Genomic DNA, 22,763 nt, shown 5'->3' with positions numbered 1-22,763 from the left:
CCACCTTAGGACCTGGAGACAAGGCCCAACACAGCCTTGGCCTTTTGGCCTAGGTCAGGGTTGGCATTCTCTCCAGGGAATGATGGACTTTCTCTGGGTGACTGTTTTTCTCCTGTTTGGCTCTGGGTCACTCAAACTACTCTCTCAATCTCTCTCTCAATCTCTCTCTCTCTCTCTCTCTCTCTCTCTCTCTCTCTCTCTCTCTCTCTCTCTCTCTCTCTCATATATATATATATATGTATATATGAACTAAAATGGCTCTTATTTTTATCTATAAGTCTTCTCAGATCTGGGCTATTTCCCTGAAACATCAAACCTTTATTTATTCTCTACTTTCTTCCATCCAACTCAGATTATGCTAGTTTATATATCTGGCTCAATTTTTTAATTGGGTTGATACTTCAGGAAACCAAATATGTAAGACTTACCACCATATCTTCTTCTTCTTTTTTTTTTTAAACAGAAAACACCAAATTGAAGGACAGTTTGAAAAGGAAAATGGTTGGGAAAGAAAATAATCTCCAAATATTCTGCACTATGATTCCATCTTACATTTGAGTGTAATGTGTGTGTGGGTATGGATATGTGTGCACACCAGAATATGTCAGTAACTAGATACCATGTCATGGAGTCCAAGATATCTGGTTTGGGCTGAAACTTAATTTTTGGAGCTTTTTGTAACTATGTCTTTAATTCATTAAGGTGTCTCCTGTGTTTCTTTAGATATAATAAAGGCATATTTTTCCTTTATATAGTTCTGCCATGTATCAATATTACTTTGCAGGGTGGGCAAAGCAAGGAGAGAGATAGATTCCCAGTCTTCAGTATTACCTCCTATAATATACTAAACTGCACATACAATGTCTAAGCAATTTTAATTGGTAGACTAAACAGACCCAGTTTTAAGGAAGTCAGACATTTGAGTCCCAGAAATTTATGTGTTTGAGAGTATCTGGCATCCTTTAGTCACCCTGAAGGTGCGTGGTGAATAGGAGAGGCTTTTTTCTGTGATGAGATTTTTTTTTGTGTATTTTCTGCAGGTGGAAGAAAATATATAGTTGCTTAGAAGAAAAAAAAAAGAATCCATGAATACATTTAACAAAACCACATTCTCTACCTGTGATAAATCATGCCATTTAGCCAACTATTACCAATTACATCTCAATATGTTAAAATATGAAAACTAATGACTTTTCATAAAAATTGAAAGGAAAATATTTTGAGCAAAAGATCTATAATGAAGAGATTTCACTTAACTTTAATAAATGGGAGTTGGAAGATGAGTTATGTTCTCCTGTACTTCCTTGCATTTATAAAAGAATAGGCTTATGAATCTTCTTTTGCTTGACAGGGTCAAGTAAAGCCTATGGATCTCCTCTCTTCTTTATTTTAACTATTCTGCTATCCCTGAGCTCTTCAGCTCAAGGCTACCACCCTACCCTTGAGCCACAGCCCCACTTCCCATTTCCTAGTGATTAATTGGAGATAATAGTCTCTCTGCTTTATATTGTCAGGGCTGGCTTTGAACTTCGATCCTCAGATCTCAGCCTCCTGAATAGTTAGGATTACAGGCATGGCCACCATGTCGGGCTTCATGCCTGTAATTCTATCAACTCTGGAGGCTGAGATCTGAGGGTCTAGGCTCAAACTCCTGGCAACAAAGTCTGAGACTCTCTGTCTAATCAGCAAAAGGCTGAAATAAGAGATGTGGTGCAAGTATACTATGGTGCTAGCCTTAAGCAAAAAAGAAAAAGAGAAGACCCAAGCACAGAGGCCAGGCCCTGAGTTCAAGCCCTAAGACCAGCATAAAACTGGACAAACACCAAAAACCAAAGAAAAAACACCATCTTTAGTATTGGTTGACTAAACCATTGTCAAGAAAAAGTTGCTCCTTTAGAAGGCGACTTGAGTTGAAAATAATATAGGAATGACAGACAATACTTCAGAAGATTGTCAGGACTGTGTATTGAGAAACCCAACCATATCATTAATTGCTATACTGAACTGCTAAAAAAAGGAGAGGAAGAGCTTCATGATTATTTTTGATGAAATACCTTTTTAATTATTAAGACTGTCTTTCCTGGCTTTCTCTCATTCCATACTCACAAAGTAGACAGAACATCAAAAGCAATTCTCCTGGTTCTTTAGGGAATACAGAATGCCGCAATACTATAATATTGATTTTTTTAAAGATCCTATGCATAACTTTGTAGTGGTTTTATTTTAGATAGAAAAAGTACAACTATTTAGTTCTCCTTTGGCACATAAACTAACCCTCCCTGCATCTCTGCAGAGGCTCTTGCTCCGTTGGTCAGCTCAAGTCCATCCCTGTAACTTTGAAATACTTTGTGGCATTCATCATTTTATTTTCTCCTTAACTATTCAGTAGTCTCAGTCTGTTTTTACCAGCCACAAAGGTTTTCCCCCACTGCAATCATCATTTGCTTACCTTCTAGAAAACAACTAGCCCTCTCCATTTTCCTAGAAAGAAATCAGTGTCATCAGTATATAGAACTCACATTTTGGGGCCATTTGGTAGGTGTGTTTTGTTTGTTTGTTTTTTCCGAGTTGTGTCCCTCAACGCTAACTACTAGTATAATTTGTGTAAATGGAGAGTAGAAAGTAGTTGTTTACTAAGCCTATCTGCAGCTCTTTATCTCACACTTGATTCTCAATAGGGTGTTATTTGGATTTTTGTGCAGGAAAGACTTAGACTCAGAGATTGTGTTTCTCTTTAAATTTCATGGGGGTTTTCTGTTTTAATGATTTTAAAATTGCCTCAGAGAATAGTTTGACGGTAGGGAGTAGAAAAATATAATGACTATAAATTAAAATTATATTTAAAGCCACCTTTGGTCAAAAAATCATAAATGGTCTGATGTCATTTTTAAATTGAAAAGAACTTTCCAAATGTATTTGTATGATATGACTCTTTTGTAAGTATAATGCAGGTGGGCCCTAACTTCTGATGGTTGGATTTAAGACTTTGCAGTTTTACAATAGTGCAAAAATAATAAGCATTCAGTAGACATTAATGCTTAAAATGTCGAAGTTTGATCTTTTGCTAGGCTAGTGATATGTAGTAAAAGAACTCCTTTGAGATGCTAGCGGCAGCAAGCTGCAGATCCCAGTCAGCCGTACAATCTCAGCCATGCTCTGCGGCCAACAGTGCTGCTAAGAATTTGGTAGCTTTAGGTATATTAAATGTGTTTTCAATTTCTTATGGGTTTATTGGGAATCCTAATACTCAGTACTCAGCATCCTGCTATTGTTCTGAATCTTAACTATATAGAACTATGCATATAAATATATATACTATCATATATACTCATAAGTATCTTTTTACACTTATTGTCTAATGTGCTTAAGTGTTAGATATGAGACATTAGATATAAGAAATTTTAGATACATAAGATATAAAAACAGTAGATATAGTTCAATATACTGAATTTGATAACTATTTCCCTCCCTCCCTCCTCCTGTCCTTCCTTCCTTCCTTCCTTCCTCTCTCTCTGTTTTCTTCTTTCTTTTCTTTCATATGTCAGTATCAATGTTTGAACACAGGGCCTCACAACTGAAGCTCTGTTTTCTTGCTCACAGTTGAAACTCTACTGCTTGAGCCATGCTTCCAGCTCAGCTTTTTTTACAAGTTAATTGAAAATGGAGTCTCCTGGACTTTTTTTTTTTCTGAAGCTGGCTTCAAAGTAAGATCCGTAGGATCTTAGCTTCTGAGGTAACTACAAGTAGTAGTGAAGCCAAAGTGGCTTAACTTATTTCTTTCCCTTTTTCTTTGTTGGTCATGGGACTTGAACTCTGGGCCTGAAGATTATCTTTGAGCTTTTTTCACTCGAGGTTAGTGCTCTACCACTTTGAGCCACAGCTCCACTTCCAGTTTTCTAGTAGAAAATTGGAGATAACATCTTTTGAATTTTCCTGTTGGGACTGGCTTCAAACCACAATCCTCAGATCTCAGCCTCCTGAGTAGCTGGGATTATAGGTATGAACCACAGGCACCTGGCCTAACTTAATTTTTAATACATAATCTTCCTAGGCTGTTTTAGCATAGAATTTGTAGAATTCTCTTTTAATTCTAGTCTCACAGAAGAGTAGGAAACTCTACCTAATTAATCATTCCAAACCATCTCTCTTATTGGAAAATGAGCATGATAAATGATCATAATTGGCAATGGTCTTATAATAATTTTTAGCTTTAGGCAGATCTAGCAAGTGTGAAAAATGTATCTGCCTATTCAGACATGCTTTCCTTGTTTTCGTCTTTGGGAGGGAGTAACCCCCGGTAATGTTTTTTTAGAAAGCTGATAAATATGGCCACCTACTCACAAGTGTCAAATAATGAGTTCTTGGTACCACACAATTCATGTTAAAGCCCCATTATACTAAAAGTAAGAACTAGTACAGTAAAGATTAAATTCCTCAATACCTACTTAAAGTAAATTAGTTATAGAATTAGTTTTAAAATAGATTATTTGGTGCCTCGGGCTTTAATTAAATGAAGTAGGGCCCTATTCAACAGCAGTGAAATAAAATGTGAATATTGGTGTGGGAGCTTATAGGAAAGGAAATCTTCCCTCCCTCACAGCTGGGCCTCTGACTAGCCAAATGGTGTTTCACGGTGGTCACATTGTCAGGAGTGAGTAATACTCTTTAAAAAGACTGCAAGTTTCAAAACACTTGCTATGACTACTTTTAACTTCTGATATCTTCCAACTGAGTTTTTAGAAGGAAATGGAAAACCAAAGGTTAAAAGTGTGTATGTGCCACAAGCTTCTTACAGAGAGAGTTCTGGAGATACTTTTGAGTGTTATGAATTTGGGAATGCAGATGTCTTGATTTTCTCTTGCTTCTGTTCTGTCCAACTATTCATCTGTGCCATCATTGAAGGACTGTTCTCTCCTCCTTTTCACTTGCTAATGTTCTTTTTAACTTATTTATTATCAGGCTGGAAAAGTAGTCCATCTACATGAAAAGTAATCAGTAACCTTTGCTCAGAATGTTAAGCCCAGGGCTTTCAAACTTCTTGCTTTTGCCACAAAGAACCCGTCAAGGAAAATGACATCATGAACTAGCTTGTGCTGTAAAACTAATCTATTTGATTTTAAGCTTCTTTGGGTCGGGATCACTTCTTAGTTTGAGTAGTTGTTTGATAATGTACATGAAGCTTGATGTGAGGTTATCATGGTGATGACAATAACAGGGTTTGTTCCAGGACATATTTCTTTTTGCTTGGTGCCCTCCTGCAATAGGTCATGAATGAGTCCACAACTGATATAACAAAGTTCAGGTGTTTAAAGCCTGATATTTGGCTCTCACATCTCTACTGGGTAAGTGGTATCCAATTAAACATATTTAAACAACTCTGATAAATAGCACCTTGAAAATTTTCAACTATCTAGTTATTAAAACAGACCCTTGGGCCTGGCACAGTGTCTCATGCCCGTAATCCTAGTTACTCAGGAGGCTGAGATCTGAGGATCAAGGTTCAAAGCCAGCCCGGGCACAAAAGGACCTGAGACTCTTTTCTCCAATTAACCTCTAGAAAATGGGAAGTGGGGCTTGGCTCTAGGGTAGGGCCGTAGCCTTCAGCTGAAGAGCTCAGGGACAGCGCCCAGGCCAAGTTCAAGCCCCACGACCTTCCCCCAACTCACACAAAAAACAAAACAAAACAAAAAAACCCCAAAACCCCATACCCTTATTTTTTTTCTGGTTTACTCTTAAATCTCTAAGAGAGAAATGAGCAGAAACCTGTACTGAATTTAAGACAAAAAGAGTCTGGTTTGCTCAACACATTTCTCCAAATACAGTCTTACTTCTTTAGACTTTTTAGACTCTTTTGGAGACTGTATGGTCTTGAAGCAATTTTTTTAAGAGTCCCCAATTGTGCCTATGTAATCCAATATCATAAAAGTCTAAATGTCCATCTTACATAAAGCTGTGGGGAACAAAACACTATGAGGCTATTCGGGTGATGGATAAGGCACAGACTTAGATGTAGTACCTGAAAAATGAGTCTATTGATGTGGTAGTCACTTCTCATTTCATCCACAAATTAATCCATTTTCCCACTATATTTTTCACTATTGATACTGGTCATCATTTTTTATGCAGCTCCACTTTAGAGTATACCCAAACACTGCTTATTCCTCAGGGTAGTACACTATAAGTTGGGTAGTTCTTTTTTAATTTAAATAATTTTAGCTGATACATAAAAACAAAAAAATAGTACATGGTTGTGGGATAATGGATGATTTCCAATATCTATGCACATCTCATGCGTCTTAAATCAGGTTACCCATTTTATCTCTTCAGATATTTTTCATTTCTTTATGATGAAAACACTCAAAGTTCTTTCTGAAATGTATAGGACATTATTGCAACCTTTAGACACTAAACTACACACAGACAGTGCACCATACTGCTCCTATCCAAGTATAATTTTATGACCAACATCTCTTCTCTTACCTCCAATGCTGCAGGTAAGCTCTATTCTACTCTCAACTTACATGACATCAACTCTTCATAGTCCAAATTTGAGTGAGATCATGCTGTCCTTATCTTGCTGTGTAAAGCTAGTGTTCAAAGAGCTAGCCATTAACAGCTTGGCAAAAAGGAGATAAATTGCAATCCCTAATAGAAAAATTTTGGATTACATTTCAAATACTGCTGTACCAGACTTTCACGGATCATTTATTCCATTACTCACTTTCGTGTCTGTCTTCTTTTTCTCCCTGGCCCCCTCCCTTTCTCCCTCCCTCCTTGTTTCTCCAATCCTTTTTCCTTGTCTCCTCCCTCAGAGTTTCAACAGATATTTATTTTCTTAGTAAAAAGAACATTTTTGTCACATTCATATATGTGTGTGTGTGTTTGTGTGTATATATAAGTTTGTGCCTTTTTGTTTAACCTCTCTCCAATGAGTAACACATCTTTCCCTTTATAATTAATTCTTGGTTAATGAACTTATTTAGTTATAGACTATAACTTAATTCTAATAAATAATGCAACTTAATTTAGTGAAAAGAGCATGGAATTGGGACTGGTGCCTATAGAAATGTGTTCTTTTTTTTTTTTTTTTTTTTTTTTTTTTTTTTTTTTTTTTTGGTAGGTCATGGAGCTTGAACTCAGCCTGGGTGCTGTTCCTGAGCTCTTCAGCTCAAGGCTACCACACTACCCTTGGGCCTGGATGTTGTCCCTGAGCTCCTCAGCCCAAGGTTACTAGCTTATCCTTGAGCCAAGTCCCACTTCCCGTTCTCTAGAGGTTAATTGGAGATAAGAGTCTCAGGTCTTTTTGTGCCAGGCTGGCTTTGAACCTTGATCCTCAGATCTCAGCCTCCTGAATGCTTAGGATTATAGGTGTGAGCCATCACAGCAGAATGAAGGCTGAAATGTGTTATCTTGATACCATGTTTCCTGGAGATTAGACTTGGGGAAAGATATATCTTTCAATTCCAAATTTCTGCTTCTTTAAAACAGGGATAGAGTTACTTTATAATGCTATTATAGGATTAGATTTGATAATGCATATTGATTGCCTAACATATAGAAACCATTAGAGACATGGTTCTTTACAGCTTCTCAAAATTCAAACATCAGACTCTCCTCTTTCATGTGGGTAGGTTTTGTCTTCTCTCTGAAACATGTGTATTTATTTATTTTTTTTTGAATTTACTTTCTTCTTTTTAATTTTTTTATTGTAATTAGTAAAAGGGTTACATGATATTTGCCAGATAGAAGGTGCATTAATTCACATACATTAATACCCTTTCACAACATGTGTATTTATTTGTGTGTCCATGCCTGCATGTGTGTTGTATGTACACAGGATAAGTTCTGGTCCAGGTAGGAAATAGCAGAGCTCATTTTAAGTTGTTTGATTCATAGACAGTTGCTGTTCAGAAGAACTTGACTATATATTGTTTTGTGATGGCTTTTTTTTTGTCTAGCAGTCTCTTCTCCCAGTGGATTCCCCAAGAGCAACACCATGTCAAAGCTTCGTAATCTATCCCTAGATGCTTAGCATTTTTTTTAACTTAGCCTGAAGTTGCTCATGGGAACACTGATAAACATTAAAGAATTTCTTTTCCTGGACAAGACATGAAGGCTTGAAGTGTCTTCCCATTTCATAGTCCTCTTCTGAGGATAACAGTTCTGAGATTCTTTTGTGCAAAGTGGCTGCATGCCGATAGTTTCAGCAGTCTTAGTCCTGCAATGTCAATCATAGATGATTGCCATGTGGTTCTGCTAGTAGCTGAAAGTGGTGATTTAGGTCTGGTTATCTTAGATGCCTCCTTCTGGCATGAACTGTTTTAAGAGACATTCTACATAAGATGGTGGGAAGCTATGATTTTCACCAAACCTCGTTAAGCCTCAGTCCTAAATTGGCATTATTATTGCCTATTTTGTGGCACACTGTAAGAATTAAAACAAATGAGGTGGTATACCAAAAGTGGTGATTCCTGGTAGCGCTTGTATATCAACAGAGAAGTGAGTGGAATTATTTATCCTAATTCTTCACTTTGCCTTGCAGCTCTACTACATTCTGTTTTGCTTTCAATTTAAAGGTAAAACATAACTCACCTATTAAATTTAGGATCACTCATATTGACCAATGGCTTCTGTGTGAAACTGACAATGTGTCAGTTCTGGACCTACATATATCCTTGCATCTAAAGCCAGACCCCTTTCTGCTTTTCTCTGTTGCTTAGCATCATGAAAAGAATCTGGTCCATCTAGCCCCCTTACTCACAGAGGGTGGGAGACATAGGGAGTTCAGTGGGGCCAAGATTCACTGCACACCAGTGGGTGCACGGATATGTGCAGGTGTCTGCCTCATAGTAAAAGATCATTGCTGAAGATTACTGAGTTTTCAGTGCTTTGTTATGGATCAGTAGCTGACCAGTGGAGTTAGATCTTCTTATTACTATTCTGTTTTAGAAAAGCCAGGAACAAAAAGCTCTTTAATAGGCCCCTGGAGCCAAGTTATTGTTGTGAATGATGTTGAGTCCCCACCTCCAGTTTCCCTCACAGTGACAAGCTGTGGGACTTCCCAGGCTCTGACAGCTGACAATGCAGTTCCCAAGCTCTCCCCCTCTTGCCTACATTCTTACAATCAACTCTCATCCCTGTGGGTGCCACTTTCTTTTGATTCTAAAGATCTTGACTAATATAGCCATGAAAATAGCAAAGGGAAGGAAACATACTTATAGGCAAATGTGCATCTACTTTTTTCTTTTCTTTTTTCTGCACACTTGTGTGTGTGTGTGTGTGTGTGTGTGTGTGTGTGTGTGTGTGTGTGTATTTCAGCTAAATTACAGTCCTGCTCTGGTGGATGTTTTTGGTCTGAGAGTGGAAGCATTACATTCTTGAAACCTTTTCAACACATAGTTGAGTTTCTCTGTGCTGTTTCTTCTCTAATCTAGTTATAGTGGCCTAATAATACTTGCTATTGCCAACTCCTTCTCTGGGTGTTGGAGGGGATTAATGAGACAGTGCTTGCAAAGAGCTCGTGGAGTCTCACTGGAAGGCACTGGCAGTCAGAGAAATGTGGCTATCTGGAGTTGGCACTCATTTGTTCCTGTGTATCAATTTCAGATAGTTTGGTACCTTTGAGGCAATAATTTGGAAGGCATTACCTCGTGCCCTTCTTTCAGTAAAGGAGACCATTTTGCATGGGGCTGAGATATTTTTTTTCCACTCTTTTGGCCTTGCTGAGCTTTTTAACGATCACTTCCATGCTGCTTGTCTCTAATCTGCCGAGAGATGCTGTCGGTACAAACTGTACTGTGAGAATGTGAGAAAATTACACCACAGCCCACATGGAAGGCCTGCTTTTGGTTCCTGGATGTCTATTGGGGCTGCTGTTAAGAATATGTTTCTAAAGAAGGAGCTCATTCTAATTCTTGGTGCACAGGTGAGTTAATAAGTGTGTGCATTGAGACCAGAAGCTGATGTATCAAAGCTGTGACTCTCTATCACCTCAGGGGTGTTCTTAATAGTGGTGCCAGAATTTTTTTCTCCTCTCTTTCATTTTCGTCAAAATGTATCAAGGGCTGTCATTGCTTCTCAAAGAAAGCACTTATTAATATGTATAAGGTAAGACTGTTCCTTCCTAAGAATTAACTTTACTCACAATCATTATATCCAACCATACTGAATATGGAGAATGAATGCGACAGACAGACAGACAGACACACACACACACACGCACACACACATACACACACAGAGGAAACAAGCAGTAAATGAGCACTATACCTCTGAACCTTCCCAGGGCAAAACATATCATACATTAATGCAAAATTCAATGTGTTATTTTGCTTATTTTCCTCTTGGAGGTGGTAACATTTGTTAGATGATGATATTTTCTTATTTCTGAATCCAGACATGTTTTATTTATTTATTTTTTTTTGCCAGTCCTGGGCTTGAGCTCAGGGCCTGAGCACTGTCCTTGGACTTTCTCAAGGCTAGAGCTCTACCACTGGAGCCTCAGCACCATTTTCTGACTTTTTTCTATGTATGTGGTACCGAGGAATCGAACCCGGGTCTTCGTGCATGCTAGGCAAGCACGTTAACCACTAGGCCAAACTCCCGGCCCCAGACATGTTTTATTTTATGTGATACTTTCAGTACCTATCAGTTAGTACATATTGATACATGAACATCGTTTGAATCTTATTTCAATTTATTTTAAGAGAGTGATTTGTATTTTATTTGTATTTGTTTTAACAGTGAGATGGTCAGTCAGTGCTTACAAACATTTGCTTTACAGGAGGCTTTATAGTCTAATTTTTTAATGACCATTATATCTATATTTCCCATTTATTAAAGCTGCTAGTCCTTGGAACACTTAAGCAGCCATTTGTTGGGAATTTACTGAATGTGGGTAACTGGAGGAATCACAAAAAGGTTGAAGGCTCAGGTTTTATTCAAACTCATAATTATGACAGGCAATCCTTAGGTGCTTTCTATATAATTTGTTCTTTAGAGTTATTATCTTGAACATTAATTATTATCTGTATTTTATGGATGAAGGAATACACTCATAGAAAAGCTAAATCACTTGTCTAAGAGTCTCTTTTACTGGGTTTCCAACCTGCATGGTAGAAAGACTACATTTTTCCTTTCTTAGAGGATTATACTAATTGTTGGGAGCTGCCATGACAAAGTGGCTTAATCAAGAGAAACATGCTTTCTTATGAAACATGTTTATTTGTTTTTTGACAAAACACGACATGTTTTGTAAGGAACACTGAGAAGTCTAAGATCAGGTTTTGACTGGGTTGGTTCTTCCTAGGCTTATAAATTTCTGCCTTCTTCCTGTATCTCCCTGAGCTCTTCTGTCACTATGTGTTTCCATGTTTCCTCTCCTTATAAGAAGTAGACATGTTGGATTAGGGCTTACCCTAATGACTGGATTACTGTATATCCAATATAGTCATATTCTGAGGCCCTGGGGGGTTAGGACTTCAGTATATAATTTGAGAGGTGAGCATACAATTCAATCCACAGCAGGGCTTCTCATAGATAGGATTTTATAGATGCTTTCTTTGTCTGCTCTTCTGTAATTTCAGCTCAGTCATCAAGAACTCCTAGAGTGTGTTGAGAATATCTGAGACTATCTGGAGACTCTAAACTTTGAAAACTCAATGACTTGGAAGAGACTGGAAGGCTACTTTTTTTGTACCCTGATACCTTTGTTTGTTCCCTGATACCGGTCTAGTGAAGACTAGTGGAAAGTATGAGGAAAAGGACAGGAGGGGGGAATGATACAAAGTAGCTGATTTTTTTTTCCTGTACAAAAGGTGGAGGGGGCAAGATAGAAAGGGAATTTACAGACATGTGACTAAGTGAAATCAACAAATTAGCAAACAGATTAGCAAAAAAAAAAAAAGTCTGTTACTGGGCACTGATGGCTCATGCTTGTAATCCTAGCTATTCAGAAGGCTGAGATTTAAGGATCAAGGTTCAAAGCCAGCCTGATCAGGAAAGTCTGTGAGATTATTATCTCCAAATAAATGCTGGAAAGGAAGTGAAATTGTGCTCTAAGTGATAGAGTGCTAAATTTAGCAAAAAGAGTTCAGGGACAGCTCCCAGATCTCAAGTTCAAGCCTCAGTACCAACCGGGAGGCCGGGGAATAGGACAGAAAAGAAAAATAGAAAATCCCTATATAGATTAATGCCATCATCTGAGGTCTTTTCCTATGGCATCTTCCTTCTGCCTCCGAGGAAGTATTCCTTGGTCAGCTCTGCTTTTTCAAGTCTATCTGAGGTAAAGGCCCACTTCTAATGACATTTATAATATTGAAATCTTATATCCATCTGGTATCCTTTACTATTCCTACATTGGTTTGTAGGTAAAATAGAGGAAATCCTTATGAAAATCAGATCAATGAAGGTCCCGGTATTTTCCTTGTGCATTTGTTTACATTGTGTGAAAATGATCTTGAGGATTTCTCAGCTAAGTGGAGGTGGCTGAGATGGGGCTGAGACCAGGCACTGGTGGTGTGAGCTTTGATGCCTCATGTGTATTAAGCATCTGGGTATGCTTAGCCTGGGCATACATATGTTCTTCGCTTGATTATTCAAGAAATGAGACTCACCCCATACACATGAGGTGTGCCTTTGAGTATTGGTGGAGAGTAAATGAGATGACAGATGTCTATACTTCAATAGCAGAATGCAGTTCAAATATAAGTAGTCTTGCCACAAGTAGACCAGGCCCACAGAAGCTACACACACACACACACACACACACACACACACACACACACACACACACACACACACACATTTTCCATGACTGAGGACTCAGGGTTAAGGTCAAAGCCCAGAAGCCAAGTTAGCATAAATCCAGGTGAATTGCTGGGATTGAGAGGAAGATAAATATCTGTGCTAGCAGACTGCTGGGATTTCCTGTGCTAGGGTTATCTGTATGGCCTGTAAGGACTGTTGCTGTAGCAATTACATTGCTTTCTGCATGTCTCAACATTTGAGACCCATTTTGGGGCTGTATGTTTGAGTGATACATTTCTATCATTTCTGTCTGGACATGCAAATTGAATTCCTTTGCTGGTATTTCAGAGAACAAATTCATACAGCAATTTCTTTCTGTTCACATTCAAGGTTGGTGGGATAGGGGTGGGTAGCAGGCGTTTCTCATTTTTCAATCTCTCTTCCTTCTCTCCGGCTAGCGAGCAGAGCATCTCCACCTTTGATCTGCTTTTCTGTGTCTACAGCTCTCAGGTCCATCCTTCCCCAGGAGGTGTTAATATCCCCTTGTCAATTTCATCAGGTTACTAAATGGTTATTCACTAAAAGCCTTGGCAGGCCTCTTGGCAGGGAAGCCTTCACTGACACTGAGTGGAATTCAGAATTGAGTTCCTGATTGGTGATGCCAAGTACCCATGTGTGTGAGGAGACCCCTCTGATCTCTTCCTTTTTTGCTTTACAAGAGTTTTTGGGCCCATCCCAGAAAAATGTGGTAGAGAAAGCCAGTTCCTTCTGGAGCAGTTAGTGTAAGGTTAGGCCATGGCCTGTGGGGATTTTTCTTGTTTCTAGGAGTTAACAGGATGGCAGGGAAGCTCCAGGACCCTGGTAGCCTCTGAGGTGATCTCAACATTTCTGTGATCAGATTGTCCTCAATGATTGTATCTCTCTTCTTTTGGGGTGAAATGTAAAGATACTCATCTGATGTTTTCTGAACTCTAAGTCATGATGTCAAATGATTAATTACTTGGACTAGAGTTTCCTCCCTCCCTCCCTCCGTCCCTCCCTTCCTTCTTTCCTTCCCCAGAATGTATACTTTGTAATTTTATGCTAGTTATTTATTTTCTAAAATGACACTATTCCTCTAACACCTCATTCTGATGCATTTTCACAATGCAAGTTTCTTTAGTATAAAATCAGAAAATTGGATTGCTGGTGTATTTTACATTCATTTTGACGGAGCAAGTAGCTCCTGGTACATAAAACTTGATTCATGGTCTATGTCAACAACGTTGGGAAAGTCCTTTTTTGCGTTTCTTAGTGCCAAAAGAGTCATGAGCTCACTCATTGGTGGATCTGAGCCCACCTGAGAGAATGTCTGGTAATCATAAATTCAACATTCCTAAGATAGTTGTTAATTCTTTCATGATCCTTGCCCCCAGATACATGGCAGTGGAGAAATGATGACTCCATGGGTGAGATATTTATTATTCTCTACCCTCAAGTATCTGCAGCATAGCATTGTCTGTGGTCTCCTATCCAGAACCACTTCACTGAGTTCAAAGGAAAAGCTACCTACCTACTACGAGGTGTACAAGGCAGGATAGCTCCCCAAATGTATATCAGTTGGAGATAACTATTTCCTCTGATAGAAAAGGCTTTGAAATCAATAGTGAAAGAACCCAGAGAGTAAGATTTTTTTTCTCATGCTTTCCAGAAACTTTTAATTTTTTTGATATTTATTTCAAAGACTTAAGTGTACTTTGGGGTGGGCGCTAATCATCCTAAGCTCTGGGAATTTACTTCTCTACAGCTGCTTCCCCTCCCTGAGCAGCCCTGCACGGAGCAAAATAATTGTCTGTTTCTGCAAGCAGCCTCCTGTGCAGATGGAGCCTGATTAGCATGTGTGCTTGTAGCAGGCCACTGCTCCAGCCACATTTGGAAATCCAGCCACTGAGAGGAATGTGGGCTTGACATTCATTAACATTCTCAGGCTCCCTGGGAAATACACATAATAGGGTAAAATTGCCATTAAGAAGAGCAACACTTGAGGGAAATATCCACTCAATAAAGACAGAGATTCTCTTCATCAACAACTGAGGAAAAATCCAGTTGCCATAAAGGGTAAACGAGACACCCTCTTAATCCAAGTGGAGATGACCGGAGTTCAGCAGGTTTGCTGCTCTAATGAGTCCCCTCGTCCTAAGCTGGACCACAACTAGCTGATTGGTATGCAGATGTTTCTCTGGCATAGTTTGGTCTCAGCAGATCCTAGAAACAGCTTAATGATTTCTTTCCCCAGGGTTGTCTGTATTAACCTTAAGAAAAAGGCAAACAGGAAAGGAACAGCTCTTATGTTGACATGGAGCCCTTAAGTTAAACTCGCCTCCCCTCCTCCTCTGGTTTGGAATAGGAATATTCTTGGGTATTCTAGGTATTTTTGCTTGAGATGGGAGTTCTTACTGGGACACCATGTAACCTGTGTCTCTGGTGATTCTAACTCTAAGTGTGGAATTTGCTAGCAAATCTCTGGGGAAATTGATTGGAGTCTCTGTTCTCTATAGTTACTGGAAGTTGTATAACAATAAACTGTAGGAATGTTGTATATGCTAAACTTAAAAAATGGGTTCTGATTTACCATTTGGGAAATACATTCACAGCACAGTGCTGAAGGTGTGGCCTAGTGGTAAAGTGCTTGCCTAGCTCAATTCCTTGGTACCAAATTCACAAAAAAAGCTGGAAGTGGTGCTATGGCTCAAGTGGTCGAGCGCTAGCCTTGAGAAAGCCCAAGGACAGTGCCCAGGACCTGAATTCAAGTCCTAGGACTGGCAAAAGAAAAGAAAAGAGCAGTGCTGAAGACTATTTAAACAAATCTAGATTCTGAGCCATTTTAAAACTTGAAATAATACCTGAGTTAAGGTGCTTCGGGACTGTCACAAGCCTTTCCCCCCCCCCCTCAAGGTTGGCTCTCCACCACTTGGGCCACAGCTCCATTGCCAGTTTTTTGGTGATTAATTGGAGATAAAAGTCTCACAGACTTTCCTACCTGGGCTGGATTTGAATTACACTTTTCATATCTCAGTAGCTAGGGTTTCAAGTGTGAGCCTTTGATGCCTGGCCAGATTACTTTCTTATTATCTGTTGTGCTCAGGTGTTGGCTTATAACACAGAACTTAAGAATCCTTTATTTTGTCCTTCTATAACCAGTGAAATGCTCCATTCCATCCTTCTTGCAACTACTGTCCTTGACAATTGGCAGGGAGGAGTGAAGCGCTTGCTGAGTCTGTGTCTTGCATAAAATTATTGATGTATTGAGTAAGTTATCTAAAGCAGCAGGTTTCTTAATGTCTGATGGCGCAGTTTTAAATTCCTTCCTGGGATGTAACACCAATTTGTGCACATACTATTTTGATTCTTTTATCTCTAAATGGACTTAATTTGATGTTAGGCACCTGTACTGCATTTCAATTTTGTCGTAGCAGCACCCTGTGCTCCTTATTAATAATGGCAATACCTTGTGTCTGCATAGCAGTTTATAATTTACAGTAACTTTTCACATATATTTCTAACTTAATCCTCCCAATGTGCCTATGTGATAAGTAGTTTTACCACCACTCTTTTCCCGTTTTATTCAGACGAAGAAACTGAGGCTCATAAGTATATTTCTCATAACTCCCCAGCAATTTAATTTATAAAATCAGAACTTGGACTTGAAGGTAGACGATCTTTTATAATATGATCCACTTCTCTTCCTTGAGCTTCTTTTGGTATACACATTAAGTTGTTGACAAAAGAAAATCCAAGACCTTGTTTGAAATAGCTGCCAGTAAGTTTTGTTTCAGTGAGTAGAACTTGTGTGTTTGCTGCAAATGTCGATAATGTATTGGTGTGGTAAATGTTTTTACATAGCTAATTATCGGAAGGAAGCTGTTAAAGGGGGATGTGATGTTAATGTCTTGTAAATTTGTGTGGCTTAAACATATAATGTTCATATTTATGTTGTTGAAATTTAGTAAGGGAGAGATGTGTTTCTTTCTTTTTGATTACAGTAGCATGATTGTTTTTCTCTTTCTTCCTTTCTTCCTTCCTATCTTCCTTCCTTCCTTCCTTCTTTCCTTCCTTTTTCTTTCTTTTTTTTGTGGGGGGAGGTGTTGTAATGGAGAGTTTGAACACTTCACATTCCTGCTTGGCTTTGTAACTCAAAACTGGTACTCTACCACTTAAGCTATACCTCCACATCTAGTTTTGTGCTGGTACAGTGGAGATCATATTCTGATGGACTTTCATGCCCTGCTTAGCTTTGAATCATGATTTTCAGCTAGGATGACAGGCATGAGTCACTAGTGCCTGTCATGATGTGGTTTTGTAGCCAAAAAAAATCTTCTTTATAGTGTTACAATGCAGTTTTAAAAATCTGATATCAATTTTTAGGATTGATTTATGGTCAAAACATTCGACATTAATTGTTATAGATGTCCAGAAGAATATAAATCTTACAAACTTTGCAATGTGAAAGTAATAGCCAAGTTGATAGGAGAGCTGAGGACAGGTGCTTCTAGGAAGATGTAAGAGGTGAGCAGGACACTAATTTCTTCATGTGACATAAGAGAGCTCAAAAGATGTAATTAAAATGATAAAAATGTATGTGGATTGTTATATTATTTGAAGTCCTAAGATTAATCAATATAGGGACTAAATATTACCAATAAAATCCAAGGTAAGGGGCATTAGTAGCTAACACCTTTAATTCTAGCTTCCTGGAAAGCTGAGATCTGAGAACTGAGAATCATAGCCCATTCCAGAAAGCCCATGAGATTGTTATCTAATTGATCACCAGAAAACCGGGTGTGGAGCTGTGGCTGGTAGAGCATAAGTCTTGAGGAAAAGAACTCAGAAACAGTACTCAGGCCCTGTGTTCAATCCCTATAACTTAACTAAAACAAAACAAAACAAAAAAATATTGAGAGAGTTGTGGGTTCAAGCACCAGAACAGGTACACACACACACACACACACACACACACACACACACACACACACACACACTTTGAAGAAACCTCATAAGTTCACGCATATAATTGTTAACTAGTGAAAGTAGCATTGAATATATTTATGATTGCCATTGACTTAAAAACTATGAAAGCAAAGGGTAGAATAGAGTAGAACAGAATTCTCCTTTTCATTATAGTCCATACAATTTGGTTTGTAAATGGAGTACATGAAATGTTTCTGAAGTTTATTCAATGGGAAACTTCTGTACCATGCTTCTGCCTGCCTTAGAAATATTGGGGGTATCTATGTGGAAGCTGCAGAGACTGTTCATGCTGACAGATGGACAAGGCAGAATAAACTGTGACTAGAGTCAGTTAAGACTACATAACTGAGTGGGGCTGTACTGCCTTAGCCATCAGGCCCAGCGAGGCTCCCACCACCAGATGCTGGCCTGAGCCAGGCCAGAGCAGCAGTGTGATACAGACATGTTCCTGGAGATCACCTGGTCACTGTTATCTCACCAGTAATTGCATGTGCTCCTAGGTAAGTCTCAGGCCTCAGTCTCCACCTCTGTCATATGAAGGAGTTAAATTTAGACTTGGTCATACCATAGACTTTCTTCCTGTAGATTTTATTTTATTTATCTTCATTATTTTCCTATAATTCAGTCTTCTTATTGATAAGGTATGTGCAATTGTAAGCCTTTTTTATCTGTCATCACAACATTGGCTAGATTATCTAAGGGACGACTTTAGAATAATATGTTTTTCTCTAGAAATAATCTTTGGGCTACCCAACAACTATCAATCATGATTTTGTCCTGAACATAATCTGACTTAAAAAATTTGTTAGTTGGGGCTAGGAGTTTGGCTTAGTGGTAGAGTGCTTGCCTAGCATGCACGAAGACCCGGGTTCAATTTCTCGGTACCACATGCATAGAAAAAGCTGGAAGTTGTGCTGTGGCTCAAGTCGTAGAGTTCTAGTCTTGAGAAAGCCTAAGGACAGTGCTCAGACCTTGAGTTAAAGCTCCATGACTGGCAAAAGAAAAGTTTAAAAAATGTGTTAGTTTATCATTAATAGATTCCATAATTAAGTTACTGAAATGGTTCAAAAGGGTTTAGGATTTAGGGAATTGTCTTGAAAGCACGTTCTCATCCATTAAGTTTTATAATTTGAACTTGTTACTGATTTTACTGCTAAACTAAGTCTACCAAAACAGATTTGCTCTACTTCATGCTGACATTGACACAAATGCTCTTCAACTTTTTAATTTGTCACATTTTTCTACTTTCTGATATGAGATTTTCAGGAGTAAATATAATATACAAACACATAGGCGCAGGGTGCCAATGCCTCATGCCTGCAATCCTAGTTGCTCAGGAGGCTGAGATCTGAGGATCACTGCTCAAAACCAGCCCTGGCAGATAATTACCTGTGAGACTTGTATCTCCAATTAACCTTCAGAAAATCAAAGTGGAACTATGGTTCAAAGCAGTAGAGCACTATGCTTGAGCAAAAGACTTCCGGGATAGCACTTAGGGCTCTGAGTTCAAGCCCCATGAATAGAAAAAAAAAAGAAAGGAAAAGAACAAAAAAGACATGGAAAACCACCCTCCCCACCAAAACCTGAGATAGCATTTCCCCCATTTTTCCCATGTTCTTTTTGTGCATCTAGATGATAAAATCTTAGCTCAGTTCTTTGAGATTTCTGAATGAAGATGAGGAAACACATAGTCAAATGAGAATTACTTATATCAGGAGGTGTCCCTGCTCCCTTCGTTTTGAGACTTTGGTAGTTGTTTACTGAATGACTTGGGAGATAGAAACGAGCCAGAATAGTTTTCAGATAATAAAAGACTACATTGCTTGACTTTCTGACTGTTTCTCAGGTGTCTGAAAATTACTATGCTCCTCACTGAGTGGTGTTGATTTCATCTGGGCAATTTAGTGGTTCTTTTTAGGGTGTCTTGTTTCAGCTGGGCTTTAGCTTCCCCAGGAAGCTAATGTCAGTAGATGTTTTTAGGCTGAAATGTTGGGAAGTTATCAGAATATGGGAAGCTGAGAGCCCCATACTACCCTGTGCACAGCTGAAGAGAGAGATCTAGTTAAACGTACAAAAAGTGGACAGACAGAGGACAGGCAAGAGGAGCACATAGACAGAAGGGATTGTGGCAAAGAGCACAGATGGAAACTAGAAAGAATACTCGTAGATGTGGAGCCATCTGCAGGCACAGTCATGCTCTTAGGTAGATCTTTAAAAGGTGATAAAACTAGATTTGGGGAAGTTAAGTAAGTTAAGTAGCCCAAGGTCATCCAGTAAATATGTAAGCTAATAGTTTAACTCAGTTCAGTGTGAATGTAATGTTCTTACCCAATTCTATCATTCTGCTTCCCTTTAGTAACAAGAAACTGGATGATGGAGATCTGTAAAACACCCCTGTGTACCGAGATGGAGTTTGAAATTGTGGGCTGCTTTCTTCCCCCTGAGGCACAAGATCTCACTTATGCACACCCAGCTCTGCTTGCATGGGCTGCAGCAGCAAATCTCCATTTGTAGAAAATTTGGTCAGTACTGGAAGGCCTGGGTAGCAATGGGAACTGGGACAAGGCAGGGACAATTCCAATTCCCTTCTACCACAACTCAGTGCTTATCTTTGCAGCACAAGGAATAGCTGCTTCTTTGGAGACCAAGTATGTTAAAGATCTGGTGTTTTTATTTTGTTCTTTAAAAATAAAATAAAATAAAAATATCCTAATTAAAAGGAAATTCTTCATCTCAGAAAGCTGAATGCTGTGCTACTTAATTTTAGCTTATTAAATACAGGGTCTTGAAACAAAATCCCACTTATAAATGTTCTCTGGGCCCATGACATTTCTATTTGATTGTGAATTGGATTAATTTCCATTTATCTTAAGCTCTTGCCTTTCATTCCTTTTTGTTTTGAGGTACTTAAGCAAATGTTGACAGTTATGGTTGGCTTAATAAGCGCCTCAGTTATGTAAATGATTTCTGTTCGTTATGTTATTGCTAGTTGAAGATAGACTAAACTTTTCTAGCATACTTTTTAGGACTTACTAGTAAAGCATTCCTGATACCATTTAACATTTTTTTTTGTTTCTTCAGGCATCAAGTTGACCTTTTTTTCTAGCTCCCTTTAGCCCTACAGTTCCTCTTTGAATCTACTGTTTGCTTGACATGAAAAATGAACTTATACAATTATAGACCCAGTGGCCTTTTCTCAGTCCTCATTCTTCTTGGCTGCTCTGCTGAAATTGACATGACTACCTCCCTCCTCTTTTTTAAATGTCCTTCTCCTTTGGCTTCCATCACATGACTTTTTTCCCCTCCTTCAGGGTTGTTCCCTCTGACTGCTTTTTTCTGCTCTTCTTCCCCTTTGCAATCTTTGCTATACACTGGTGATTTCCATTTTTTTTCAAGTTATGGCACTTGTAGGAGGTGATAGTAATTGTGTGGCACACAGGGGTTTCTTAAATGAGGCTGCTCAAGTCTGAAGGTGACTGGGAAGTGTTTTGAGAGCATCAGTCTCTTGGCACATATGTAACCCAACTGGGCACATCAGAGTGCTTCAGAACTCATTTGGGACTTTTGTTACATGCATTTCAGAGAGGCTCTCTCTCAAAGTAAATACAGCATCACAGAAAAAAGGTAGAGTGAATGAATAGGGCAAAACTGGATTCCAAGTGATGTCGTATCAGAGATAAGTAAGAATGGGAATGAAGTTGAAGGAGAAGTTAAAGAGAAGGCATTGAACAGATGTGAGAGGACAGTGAGTATTCAAGCAGTGAGAGTTTTAGCAAGGCTCCAGGGAATATCTATGACAGTTGTCAGATATCTGAAACAGAAAATAGACATGCAGATTCTCAGTTGAAGTTGGCTAGCTCCCAGAGAGCTACAGAGACCTCATTGAGAAGCAGAAATCAGAACACAAATGTCTGTCCCTGAAGAACTAGCGTCTCCACAGATCAGTCATCGTATTAAGCTGTGGAGAACAGTGATTTTGGCAATGGAATCATGAGGTATGAATGTAAGATGCATTATGGGTAAAACAAATGTGAGGTCAAGAAGCTTCCCTGTTATCAGGTGACCTCCCATCTAATGCTGAGGCCGTGGTATCTTGTGTAGGCACAGTTGATTCATTGATTCATCCTCATTTAAAAAAAAAATTCTTTCTTTGAGGGTTTTTCCAGTTTATTTATTGTTATTGTAAAAATGATGTACAGAGGGGTTAGTTATATAAGTTAGATAAGTGCATTTCTTTTTTATTATTATTATTTTTTCCATATATTTTTATTGCAGTTAATAGAAGGATTACATTATAGTCACCAGATAGAAGGTGCATAACTTCACAAACATTGATACCCTTTCTCATGTCATAGTCCCCATTTCCTTCCCCCCACCCCCCTGCTCATCTTGATTTCCCCCCTTCCCTATCCAATTTCAAATAACCAATTAAGCATATATAAAATAGATAACAAGGTGAAATATTGTAACAATATGAGATAACCAAGGGACAGCAAAAGAGATGAGAGATAGCATAGTATATTAAGGACAGCAATCACTCATTATATGGCTTTTGTTTCTATATCCTGGGGGTCCTTACATTTAGCATCATCCTATATGGCCTTATGTATCTAGATTTTGTTCTATTGTAAATCTCTGCTAGGAGAGCCCATAGCAAAGATATGGTACCAACCCAGATGTCCCTCAGTTGATGAGTGGATCAACAAGATGTGGTATTTATACACAATGTAATTCTATGCTACTGTCAGAAAGAACAACATCATCCCATTTGTAAGAAAATGGAAAGACTTAGAAAAAATCATATTAAGTGAAGTAAGCCAGACTCAAAGGAACATAGGCTCAATGGTTTCCCTCATTTGTCATAATCAGTAGAAAGTGCATTTCTTTTTTAACAATGTCACCCTTCCTCCTTTCTCTCTCCCAGTTTTTCCCTCCTGTACAACTGACAAGTTGTATAGTTCATTTTCAACATAGTATCTAGTGAATGTCACTACTGCATGTGTGTGTGA

This window comes from Megascapheus bottae, chromosome 8 (genome assembly GCF_031878675.1).
Source record: "Megascapheus bottae isolate mThoBot1 chromosome 8, mThoBot2.hap1, whole genome shotgun sequence".
Taxonomy (NCBI): domain Eukaryota; kingdom Metazoa; phylum Chordata; class Mammalia; order Rodentia; family Geomyidae; genus Megascapheus; species Megascapheus bottae.
The sequence above is the reverse complement of the archived record's forward strand: the minus strand, read 5'-3'. Positions refer to the sequence as shown.